Source organism: Rhinatrema bivittatum, chromosome 6 (genome assembly GCF_901001135.1).
Source record: "Rhinatrema bivittatum chromosome 6, aRhiBiv1.1, whole genome shotgun sequence".
Taxonomy (NCBI): Eukaryota; Metazoa; Chordata; class Amphibia; order Gymnophiona; family Rhinatrematidae; genus Rhinatrema; species Rhinatrema bivittatum.
The window spans coordinates 327,567,030-327,578,961 of record NC_042620.1 but is presented as its reverse complement, the minus strand read 5'-3'; the positions used below and the strand labels follow the sequence as shown (position 1 = coordinate 327,578,961).

The 11,932-nt window shown below is 48.6% G+C and overlaps 1 protein-coding gene across 3 annotated transcripts in view; it reads left to right on the top strand.

Annotated features, from left to right (window-relative positions):
• Positions 1-6,650: 6,650 nt before the first annotated feature.
• AMOT (angiomotin) overlaps positions 6,651-11,932 on the top strand; it is a 118,881-nt gene continuing 113,599 nt past the window's right edge. For 2 of the 3 annotated variants that reach the window (XM_029607639.1, XM_029607640.1), the window contains exon 1: positions 6,652-6,941. The gene's annotated coding sequence lies outside the window, so the exon portion shown is untranslated. Of the gene's footprint in view, positions 6,946-11,932 lie in introns of all 3 variants that reach the window. The other variant, XM_029607641.1, reaches the window with a different exon arrangement.

Genomic DNA, 11,932 nt, shown 5'->3' with positions numbered 1-11,932 from the left:
TAGACTAAGAACTGTGATGCGGAGACATCCACTCTCTCAAGTGACACCAGTACAAAATGCCTTCTCTGTATTAGATAATAAAAAAGCTCTAGCGATGGAGATTGAAGAGGTCTCTGAAAGGAAAGCAGAAACCCAAGGCACGCAGAATTTCCATAATACAACCGAAAGCCATAAGAAAAAGCTCATTGTGCCGGGCGACTCTGTCATCAGAGGACTAATTTGGGAACTCTTTTCGAATGAAACGCTATGGTTAAAAGCCTTGCAGGATCCTCAGCCGGTAGAAATGCTAATCAGACAGTCAGTGCAATCAATGAAGACAGTAAGGACTCTGAAGTTGACCTTATCATCCACGCTGGGAACCAATGACCTTGCTAGAAACAACATCCAAGGGGTACAGAGAGAGATTTCCAGACTCGGGGGAAGCAGATTAGTCACATGGCAAAGCCTATTGCCTTTTCAGAAGCGTTAGCTAAGGGAAAGCTTCGATGCATGGCTGAAAACTCGGTGTAAAGAAGAAAGTTTTGGATATATTGGGAGGGCTGGGACCATGTATGGAACAGTAAAAGGCTCCGTGTCAAAGATGACTTACGTCTGTCTGTGGCAGGAAAAAGGATGCTAAGCGATAAAGCCATAAGGCATTTAAATATAGATGACGGGGGAGGCAGAAGGAAATTGAAATGTCACCCCCATTAGCTCCAAGAAATGGGTGAAGAAAATAAAAGTCAGCTGAATAAGGACAGAAAAGAAGTCCAAGAAGAGCAGTAATTGAAGGAGAGAATCTGGAAAGCTGTGAACACGAATGCTCGTAGCCTGGGCAATAAAATCCCAGACCTGCTGGCTCTAATGGTGGAAGCGGACCTGGACATCACTGCTGTTTCAGAGACATGGGTCACTGAGTGTTAGGAACCTCGGCTGCACTGGCCCGCGACCCGGTCCCCTCGCCCGTGCCAGCTGGAGGCCCGGCTCTGCCTCCGGCGCTCCCGGCCACTGACTCCGCCCGCGGCCTGTTCTTGTGGCGCCCCAAACGCCGCCGACTTCAGCTCCTCATGGTCTCCCCTCTAGGCGTCACAGGATTTAAAGGGGCAGCGGCAGGAACGTTCCTGCCTCTCTGCTCCCAATTCGCCTCAGCGACGGGTCCTGCTCTCCTGATTCCTGCATTCCTGACTCAGCCTCACTTTGCTCCTGATCCCCGGCTCCAGCGTTCCTGTTCCTTGCCTCCGGTCCTTGCCTTGCTCCTCATCCCTTGGATTGCTTTCTCTGTTCTGACTCCTTGCCTGGTACTGGACGCTGCCTGATCAGCGCCGGCCTCTACACCTGGACACCTCTGACATAAACATCCTGGGAAACAGGTTTCCTGCTTTGGTACATTAACAGCGATTCTCTCGGTGAATACAATGTCCTTTTATAGGCTGATCTAATAACTTTAAAAGGATAACCTTTTTCAAAAAATCGTTTAGCTAGATCGTAAGCTTGATACTTGAAATCTTTTAACGAAGAGCATAGACGGCGTAATCGAAAGAACTGGCCCACTGAGAGGCCATTTTTAAAGGCCCTGGGATGGAAGCTTTGATATCTCAAGAAGTTGTTCTTGTCAATCTCCTTTTGATATAATGTGGTCTTTATCTGTTTGCCGACTTTGATTATCATGATGTCCAAAAAAGGAAATTGTTGGTCATCGACTTTGGATGTAAATTTTAGGTCATTGTCTATTGTGTTTAGCCATGTGAGAAATCGTTGTAAATGTGATTTATCCGAATGCCAAAAAAAGAGAAGGTCATCAATATAGTGTACCCAAAAGCAAACATCTTGAAAGAAAAGAGATTTGTAAATTATCTGTGTCTCTAACCGGTTCATAACCAGGTTAGCAACCGTGGGAGCAACTGAAGACCCCATCGCTATTCCATGTTTTGAAGGTAGAACTTGTCACAAAAAGAAAAAGTTATGTTTTAAAACTAACTGTGTTAGTTTTAATAAAAATGAAGTTGGACTACGATGAACCAATGTAGACAAGGTTTCTTGCACCACGTCAATAGCTATTATGTGGGATACGTTCGTATAAAGTGAGATTACATCCATGGAAACTAATTGGATTTGATCTGATGGTAAATTAACCTCACGAAGTCTTCTCAGAACGTGGGTGGTGTCTTGAACAAAGGAATGTGTAGCTTTGACATAAGGCTGGAGAAACTTATCCAAAAAATGGCTAATGGTTCAAGTAGCAAACCATTGCTAGAGATGATAGGTCTTAAGGGTGGATTGTTAAGCTTTTTATGGACTTTAGGGGCACCATACAGAAGTGGTTTGTGTGGATGGAGTACAGTAAGGAATTGTCGTTCCTTTTTGGTGAGGATCTGTTCAACAGCTGGATTTCCTTGTACCGTTTTATCAGGAAACTCCAAATTAAGCTGTTCTGTACAGATAACAACATTTTTCAAGATGATGTTTCCATCGTTTGTCCGAAATCGAAATGGACTCCCTCCGGTCCCTTGGACCCTTATATAGCCACATTTCGGGACCTTATATTGCATGATTTGGAAATGTTGGAATCTTTACCTCACAACGACTTCATTAATTTTTCTTCTCAAATGAAATCAGCCTTAAAATCTTTGTCTGCAAACCGAGAAATAATAATTACACCGGCAGATGAGGGTGGCAGCACAGTTATCCAGGATAGAACACAATACACTCAGAGACTTCAGAATCAGCTGAATGATGGTAAATATTACCGAGTGTTGGAGGAAGATCCTACAAAATTATTACAAGATCAGATTCAAGCCATTTTGGTTGAGGCCAAGACACCATTCCTCACCAAAAAGGAACGACAGTTCCTTACTGTTCTCGACCGGGTCCTTACCTCTTCCTTCCCGGGGAGTCAGCAGCGGGCTCCGGGATCTGTTGGGCCTACTCGGGCCTCTCCGCGGCGGCGCCGCCACGAGGGAGACGCCGGCAGGGATTTAAACCCGGTGTCTGACTGAAGATCTTTGCCTTGCATTGTGGTCGACTCTTTACGATATAAAGTGGTGGAAAAACAGGCACCTTCATTAGAATATAACTGTGAGTTGCACTCACAAATAGCCTTTCTGGATTTGCTGACCTCTAATGAAGGTCCCTGTTTTTCCACCACTTTATATCGTAAAGAGACTGATCGTAACACTATTTTGAAATTTGATAGCTGCCGTCCCCAAAATACTTAAGAAGAACATCCCTACGGGACAATTCCTGAGATTACGTAGGCTGTGCTCATCTAAATCTGACTATGTTGAGAAAGCTCTCCCGGTTTAGGCAGAGAGAGGGTACCCGTATAAAGTTTTGAAGTCAGCGTTTAAGAGGGCCCTTTATGTCAATAGGGACTTGTTATTTCTCCCATCATGGAAAGATGATGACAAAACTTTGAATTGCATCCTGCCTTTTTCACCGTCTAGCCATGAGATTTCTAATATTCTCCGAAAACACTGGTCCGCCCTATCTCTTTCAGATATGTTTCAAGGCTCCCTGAGATTCACGTATCGTAGAGGCAGAAACCTGCGGGACATTCTGACCGATTCAGACTTCTCCTCGAAACGATTAGATAAACCTTGCGGGAATTGCTCAGTATGTAAATGTACATCTGTACTGTCTCAATTTATTGAGCCTAATACTGGCAAATGCTTTTATTTACATCATGATTCTGACTGTGGCTCTGAAGGAGCTGTTTATATTATACGCTGTCCCTGTGATAAGCTATATGTGGGTAAAACTAAGAGACAGGTCCGTACCCGGATTATAGAACACAGGTCTAATGTTAAACACTTTCGGAACCTGGCCCCATTGGTTGACCACTGGATTTTGCATGCACATACGGAATCTGACTTGTTTTTCTTTCTTTTAGAGCTCGTTCCCCCCTCTTTGCGAGGTGGTGATTTTGACACTTTACTTACACGCTGTGAGCAGAGATGGATACACCATTTAAACACCGTTATCCTGAATGGCCTTAACAAAGAAATCGAATGGTTTCACTTTACTTGATTTTGATAGGTTGCAGGTTTCCCGTTCCCTAACTTGTGATTGGCTGTAGGTTCTTCTCTCTGACTGGCCCGTGAAAACTGTTTGGCGCGGTTTTTGATAGCTTTTAAGTCTGTTTCTGGTATCGTTCTAGCGCGCTCCCTGCCCTGAAACTGTGAACTCCTATACAGGTAAAATTGCATATGCGTGCTTTGTATAAATGCATTACTCTGTACTGGCACCAATTTTTCTAATACAGTCCTTTGTTATTGTTTATAGAATTCCTGAAAAAATCTCTCTTGGGCATCCCTCCCGACGCAGCCTTTGGCGAAACACGGGTCCGTGTCGGGGGACCCCTTGTGTTTTTTGAGACCATGTTGATTGTACACTGTGGAGCTGCCGTTTTCTGAATAAAGAACCTTTGGATGTACAAACTCTTTCGAATCTGGGACTGTATCACCTTGATCCAGCATTTGTTGTGATACTATAGTATGTTGAATGCTGGTTGATGCTCGTTTGTCTGTGTCTAAGTTTTATACTGTAAAAATAAGCAGCCCATGTCTTATTTACTGTTCAGTTGTATGTGAACCGACGTGATATATCTCGATCGAATGTCGGTATACAAAAACAATAAAATAAATAAATACATCTTTGGATAATTAAAAAATAAAACTGTGCCCGTCTCCCGCCTCTCGCCGAACCAGTTTATTTATTTATTTAATTTCTTTCAATATACCGATGCTCAAGACAAGTCTTACCGTACCGGTTTACAATGAACTAGGGGAGAACCAATTAACACAGCAGGCGTAAAAAGTTACAAAAAAACAGGGAATGAAGAACTTGGTCATTGGAAAAGAGGGATAGGTAAAAGCAGTAACAGAGAGCAGAGAGCCGTTGATTAGATAACAGAGCATGTACATTCATTTCATGGTTCAGATATGGAAATGATCTCTTTCTTGAGAAAGAGTAGCCTTCAGGCTCTCCCTCCCTGCCACCCCAGCAATACCTTCAGACTGAAAGCTCTTCAGTCCGCGCTGTTGCTAGGGGAAAAAGCTGGAAGCCAATGAGTTTTGGACTCCTCGTTGCAGGGCAAACTCTGGAAAATTTAGCCCAGACTCTGAGTCCTGAGGGCGTGGAAATCAGTAAGATGTGAGGAGTAGGAATGGGATGTAGTGAGCTATCATCTTTAAAAGACTGCAATAAAATAAACCACTGTGACTCCTCAGTAATATTTTTGTTGCTATAGTGACATGTATTTATCAACAGGGATAATGACCTATTCTTTTCTGCAGATAGCATCCTTTTACAGTTAAAGACCCCAAATCTGTGAGGCAGATTTTCAAAGGGGTACGTGCGTAAGATACGCGCGTACCCCCTGAAAACCTGCCCCAAGTTCCCCCTGCGTGCACCGAGCCTATGTTGAATAGGCTCGGCGGTGCGTGCAACCCCCGGGATGCGCGTAAGTCCAGGGGCTTTCCGGGGGGGGGGCGTGTCGTGGCGGTGCGTCATCCGGGGGCGGGGCTGCGGGCGTGGTTCCGGCCCGGGGGTGTTTCGGTGGCATGGCCGAGGCCTCCGAAACTGCTCCTGGGTCGGGGAATCGTGCGGCTGGCGCGCGCGAGTTACACCTGCCTCGGGCAGGCGTAACTTGTCAAACAAAGGTAGGGGAGGTTTAGATAGGGCTGGGGGGTGGGTTAGGTAGGGGAAGGGAGGGGAAGATGCAAGGGGTGGAAGGAAAGTTCCCTCCGAGGCCTCTGATGGAACGGAGGCAGGCTGTGCGGCTCGGCGTGCGCAGGCTGCCGATTTTGCACAGCCTTGCACGCGCCGATCCCGGATTTTAAAGGATTCGCGCGGCGTACTCTTGTTTGAGCCTGGTGCGTGAACAAAAGTATGTGCGGGAGTACTTTTTAAAAAATCTACCCCTGTATGTGTTTATACCTAAAGGTAACTTCATGTTTGTTTGTTTGTTTTTTAAGCCAACAATAACAAGATCACACTTTTTAAATTTGGTTACAGTCCAAACCATTTTTGTTAGTAAGCAGGCAAACAGTTATGTGTTAATCACTATCCCCCTTTTATTTATGGTGCCTATTTCGTTCCTCGGATAATATTATCGTTTACATTTTGAAAGCCGCTCCCAGCTCTCTGGCTCATAGTGCATCAAGGTGCTATCAGCACGAGCCTGTCCTTGGAGGAGGACCCTAAATATGTGTAAACGGCCGAAGAGTGACCTCGGGCGGCTAAAATCAGCAAAAACAATAAGAGCGCTCAATCATAGGAAATACAAATGTATTGGAAGAAAACAAGGAAAGAGAAGGCGGTCAGTCTGCACACTGAGCACTTATATCTCATAGTTTAAAAGTGAATCCCCTCTCCGCTTCCTTTTCTCTTTTTTTTTGGAAGGTTGCGCGCATTTCTTGCAAGTGACAGCTGAGCCCAGGCGGGCCCGGAGAACTGACACCTCGCGCGCACCGCGCGCCGCAACCGAAACACGCCGGAAGCGGGCTGCCCCGCCTTGCCGGATGATGGACGCGACCGCCGACCAATGGGAGGCGCACACCCGGACCGGGCCCCCCTCCAATCCTCGCCGGCGAGGGGCGGGGCTCTGCTGCCAGCCCTGCAAATCCATCGGCGGTGGCGGCCGCAGGTTTCCGAGGGGGGAGGAGAGGGGAGGGAGGGCTCTCGGCCGCTGGGGGGAGGACGGAGGCCGAGCCGCTTCCTGCATTCTTCTCATAACCTAAAGAAAGGAAAGTCAGCCCCGGATTTGGGGAAGAGGAGGAGGGCGGCTGTCGGGATAGGAATAGGCGAGGGGGAGAGCGCCCGTGCTGGTTTCCCTTCCCCTCCCCCGGGCTCCCGCTTATTCCGCGCTCGCCCTCCTTGCTGCACTGCTGCCCGGGGGACGGTCGGGAGCGACTCGGCTTTACTCTCCGGCTACGGATGGGACCCGCGTAAAGCGCCGGAAAGTAAGTAAGTGGGTGGCGGTGGTGGGAAGGGGGGCTGTGCGGGATTGGGGAGGAGAGTACGGGGCTGGAGGTGGAGCGTGCAGTTCGTGGAAGGAGAGGGTAAAGGTGAGGCGAGGGGGGTGGTAGGAGGGGAGTTGGGGTGCGTGGGGAGTTGGAAGCGAGGGGGGGTCGGAGTGCAAGGAAGTTGGGGTGCGGGGAAGTCGGAAGCGAGGGGTTTGGGGTGTGAGGGCAGGAGGGGTGTGGGGGGGGAGTTGGAGGAGGGCAGTTGGGGGAGGGGGAGTTGGAAGTGAGGGGGTCGGGGTGCGAGGGGATTGGGGAGTTGGGGTTCGAGGGGGTTGGAGGAGGGCAGTTGGGGTGCGGGGGGAATTGGAAGCGGGGGGGTCAGGGTGCGAGGGGAGGAGGGGAGTTGAAAGCGATGGGGGAGGAGGGGAGTTGAAAGCGATGGGGGAGAAGGGGAGTTGAAAGCGATGGGGTTGGGGTGTGAGGGGGAGGAGGGGAGTTGGAAGCGGGGGGTCGGGGTGTGAGGGGAGGAAGGGTGTGGGGGAGTTGGAAGCGGGGGGGATTGGGGTGCGGTGGAGTTGGAAGTGAGGAGGGGGGTTGGGGTGTGAGGGGGAGGAGGGGAGTTGGAAGCGAGGGGGGTCGGGGTGCGGGAGAGTTGGAGGTGAGGGGGGGAGGGGTGTGGAGGGAGTTGGGGGTTGGGGTGTGCGGGAGAGTTGGAAGCAAGGGGGGAGGAGGGCACTTGGGGTGAGGGGGGTTGGGGTGTGAGGGGGAGGAGGGGAGTTGGAAGCGAGGGGGGTCGGGGTGCGGGGGAGTTGGAAGCGAGGGGGGTCGGGGTGCGGGGGAGTTGGAAGCGAGGGGGGGTCGGGGTGCGGGGGAGTTGGAAGCGAGGGGGGTCGGGGTGCGGGGGAGTTGGAAGCGAGGGGGGGCGGGGTGCGGGAGAGTTGGAGGTGAGGGGGGGGGGGGTGTGGAGGGAGTTGGGGGTTGGGGTGTGCGGGGGAGTTGGAAGCAAGGGGGGAGGAGGGCACGTGGGGTGAGGGGGGTTGGGGTGTGAGGGGGAGGAGGGGAGTTGGAAGCGAGGGGGGTCGGGGTGCGGGGGAGTTGGAAGCGAGGGGGGTCGGGGTGCGGGGGAGTTGGAAGCGAGGGGGGTCGGGGTGCGGGGGAGTTGGAAGCGAGGGGGGTCGGGGTGTGGGGGGGAGTTGGAAGCGAGGGGGGGTCGGGGTGTGGGGGGGAGTTGGAAGCGAGGGGGTTGGGGTGTGGGGGGGAGTTAGTGTGTAGGATTTGAGGTAGGGAGTGAAATTCATCAGTGTGCCGTAGGCTTGGGAGGGCTTGAGGTGGGGAAAGGGATTTGTGGTGGAGGTTGGAGGTGAAGAGTGGGGTTGGTGTGGTGGGGGGCTGGAGGGTGATGAGTGGAGTTCGTAGGGGGGATTTCATAAGGGGAGTGAAATTCTTTGGTTGGAGGTAAGCGAGGAGAGGAATTTGGTAAGAGATGGGGAGTGGTGGGGGGGTTGGAGGTGAAGAGTAGAGTTCATGAGGGAGAGTTGAGTTTGTGAGAAATGGGGAGTGTGGAGGGGGCTGGAGGTGGGGGGCAGAGCTTTTTGGGTGGGCTGGCATGGGGAATGTGGGGGGAGGGCCTGAGGTGGGGCGAGGGGGCTGTGAGGTGAGGAGGCCTGGAATAAAAGCTGGGCCTATCTTTCCCTTTCCTGAGGATCAGGGCTGGCTGTCACCCTGCCTGGTGCCCAGGGCTTGTGAGGTTCCTGTGGCAGCCCCTGACATGGGGACTGTTCTGCAGATCCCTGAGCCAGGGCCTGGCTACCAGAGATTGGGAGAAGCTGCCAGGCTTTCTTCTTGTAAATGGAAAACATGATTAGTCTGTATCTCCAAAGAGCAAAACCGGCCAAATCCCTCTCTTTGGACAAAGGGGGAGTACCTTTCTGGTGTAGAATTGCATGGTTTGGTGGGATCTGTATGATTTTTTTTTTCCAGCTTATATGTTACTGAAGATTGGGGACGTTTTTGTGTTTACATAAATATTGTAGAATTTCTCTTTCCTGCCTGCCCCTCTGCACCTCTTAATGCCCATACGCATTTGGCATTAAAAGTATAAATTAGCATGTCTTTGCTTTGTCCAGTTTAGTGCTGAACGTTTCCAGTCTCTTTTTTTTTAAATGTTAGCATTTTGACAGATTTCCGTGTAAGCTGTGCACCTTAGAGACTGCACCAGGCCTGACCAACTTCACTTACTCTCATTCACCGATAATAAAACTGCTCTCTATATTCAGCAAACATGCTCCTGCAGATGCTGGCCGGGACATTAGTGGGGCTAATTATGTTTGAAATCTGGGCCTCAGCTATTTCTTTTCAGATGCTTAGAATTCCAGGTTCTAATTTTTGGAAGGGAACGTTATTCCTGGCCCCAGGCTCTGCATCCATTTCTGGCGTTTGCTATTTATCCCTTTCCCGAGGACATTCCTCCTTTGAGCATCTCGCTATTCAGTAGGTTCTTTTTCCACCCTCCCTCCCTTTTTTTTTTTTTCCTCATTTTTTTGATATCTTCCTCTTCTTTCTCAGGGCAGGCCGCATTCAGGTCCTTGATTGAAAGATTTCCCATTGTGCATTCAGATCTCCATGGAAACTTCCTGCTTCAGAAGGGAAATCTTTTTTTTATTTTTTTCAGACTTTCACACATTCCATAAAATCTTAGTTTTGGGGCAAGGAGAAGGATGAAAAGAGGGGAGGGTATAGGTTGAGAAGGGGATGCCCCCCCCCCCCCCCCTGGAAAACAGGGACCTAAGTGTTGCATGGTTTCTGTTGAATTTCAGAAACACCTTTAATTGAAATGGATAAGGTCAGTTTGGGTGAGCTGACAAAACTTCCTGTTCCCTGGAATTTGTTGTTGCAGACTTTCTCTGCATGCCTCTATAACTGTTTTGTTGGGAACTTCCTGCCATGTCCTTTATTCCAGGACAGCATGGGACCCCTGGCCTCACTTAGCCCCAAACTGGCAGTCCCTGGTGAACAAGAATCCTTTGAGGGCAGGAAACTCTGCAGCCATGTTATCTGCATTCCTGACCACTTTGTTCCTGTTTTTGAAGGTCTTGGGTGTTAATGAAAACTCTATAGCTCTCCTCATTTGAATCTGCATTAAAAATTTCACCTGTGAGCTCTAATGAAATTCAGAATGTAACTGGTTATAGTAAAGTTGTCTATATTCTACCCGCAGCTTGTATTAGTAAATATTGTATACTGCATAAGTCTTAGAAATGTGCGCACAGTCACTAGATAAATCCACTTCCAGGGTTAGTCTTGGAGTTTGTGATCCTTTGGAAGCCTACGTTCTGCAGACTGATATAACTTAGACAGTTGTTTTATGTAAAACATCCTGAGGATATTTTGAAAAAGGCCGGTCATTGAGAGAGAGAATGAGTTTTAAAAGGTCTCTGCAAAGATGATTTTAGGCCATTCCAATCAACTGTGTGTTACAGGATACTGTCAAATTCAAATAAATTACACCAATACAGGCAGGTAGTTTAGTCCTGGCCTAAAATTAGCAGCTAGGGGTTGATGTAGCTAGTTTAGGAATGCTAATTTTAACATAATTGTTCAGTGCTGTTGTGCATGCAGTGGTCTTGATTCTGTTTTCCCCCATCCCCTTTCTCATTATATGCAAATGCCTTTATTTCTTTCAAACATGTTCCCTACCAAGAGCCTGTCTTTTTTTTTTTATCAGCTTTCTATCACAAAGAGTGGTATAGAGGGACTAAACCAGCAAAAAATAAAAGGAGAAACCATAAATTAGGATGAGTGGGGGATGGTGCTGCTGTCACATACTTGAAATATTTTGTAGCCTGCTGGATTGGTGAGGTCAGGGATCTGAGCAGTAATGAAAGTGAGTTTTGGAGAAGGATGCTGCTCCCCATTCATGCAGACTGACACTGTCACAGGGTAGCGGTGCGTTGAAGGCGCCGGCTAGGAGCAGCCTCTTTCCCTTCCTTCCCGAGTCTGCATTTCAGGGTGGCGAGGTGATGGGTTTTGTGATTATCTTTTCAGGGTGTTTTTTTCCACTTAGCTAAAACTGTGTATCCAGATGTGTGTGGTGCTGTGCACACAGTATATTGTACTGTGTTGCAAGAACATTTTCTGTACCTTTTTTTGCTGGCTGTTTTCTAAATTTTGTTTTTCACAAAATGAGTTTTTAAAAATATTTTTGTCCCCCTTCCATGCATTGCACACCTCAGATGGCATGGCTGGAAGATGCATGTTCCCTAGCCAGCAAGGAGGGCTGGAAGGAAGGAAGTCCTATCCAACACTTACCTCAGCACTGACCCTATAGCTAGCAGGGGGGGGGGGGGGGTCGTCGCAGCAATAGAAGAAACTATTTTTGCCCCTTTTGGACAGGAGACTCAAAGATGATAGTGCTGAGCCACAGCACGAACCACAAAATTCATTTATATTGCATGCTTTTGTACGCTACGGTGGACTATTTGTGCATGAATACAAGTATGATACAGCTTTGCAATGTACAGCAGCATTGCATCTTAAGCATTCCTGTGCTGCTAGAGACCTTCTTTTGTTCTGTCTTTGTGATATCAGTTTCACTTGCCAATTGCAATCATTTATTTACACTTTTTTCAACAGTGAAAATGGATTGTTCATCCTGGGCTGTGTTCCTCCTCCTGGTGATTTTTAGCTTTGTTGACATGCATGGCAAGCACAGCTCAATCTTCATAATTCATCTCTTAGGAGCAGGGTCAATAAGTTCTCCTGCCTAGATAACTGAGCAGGAGCAACCTGCCAATCTCAGAGCTTACGACAGTCCAAAGGTGCTTTCAGCAGCATAATGCTGCCTCGTACAGAAGTCGTCCTTGATCCTTTGTGTTCTGTCTACGTACTCTGAGACCAAGTACTGTTTTCTGACGGGAGTCAGTGTGAGGAAGGTAGAACAGAAAGCAGATGAGTGGGGATAAGGAATTCAAAGCTAATGTCTTAGACGA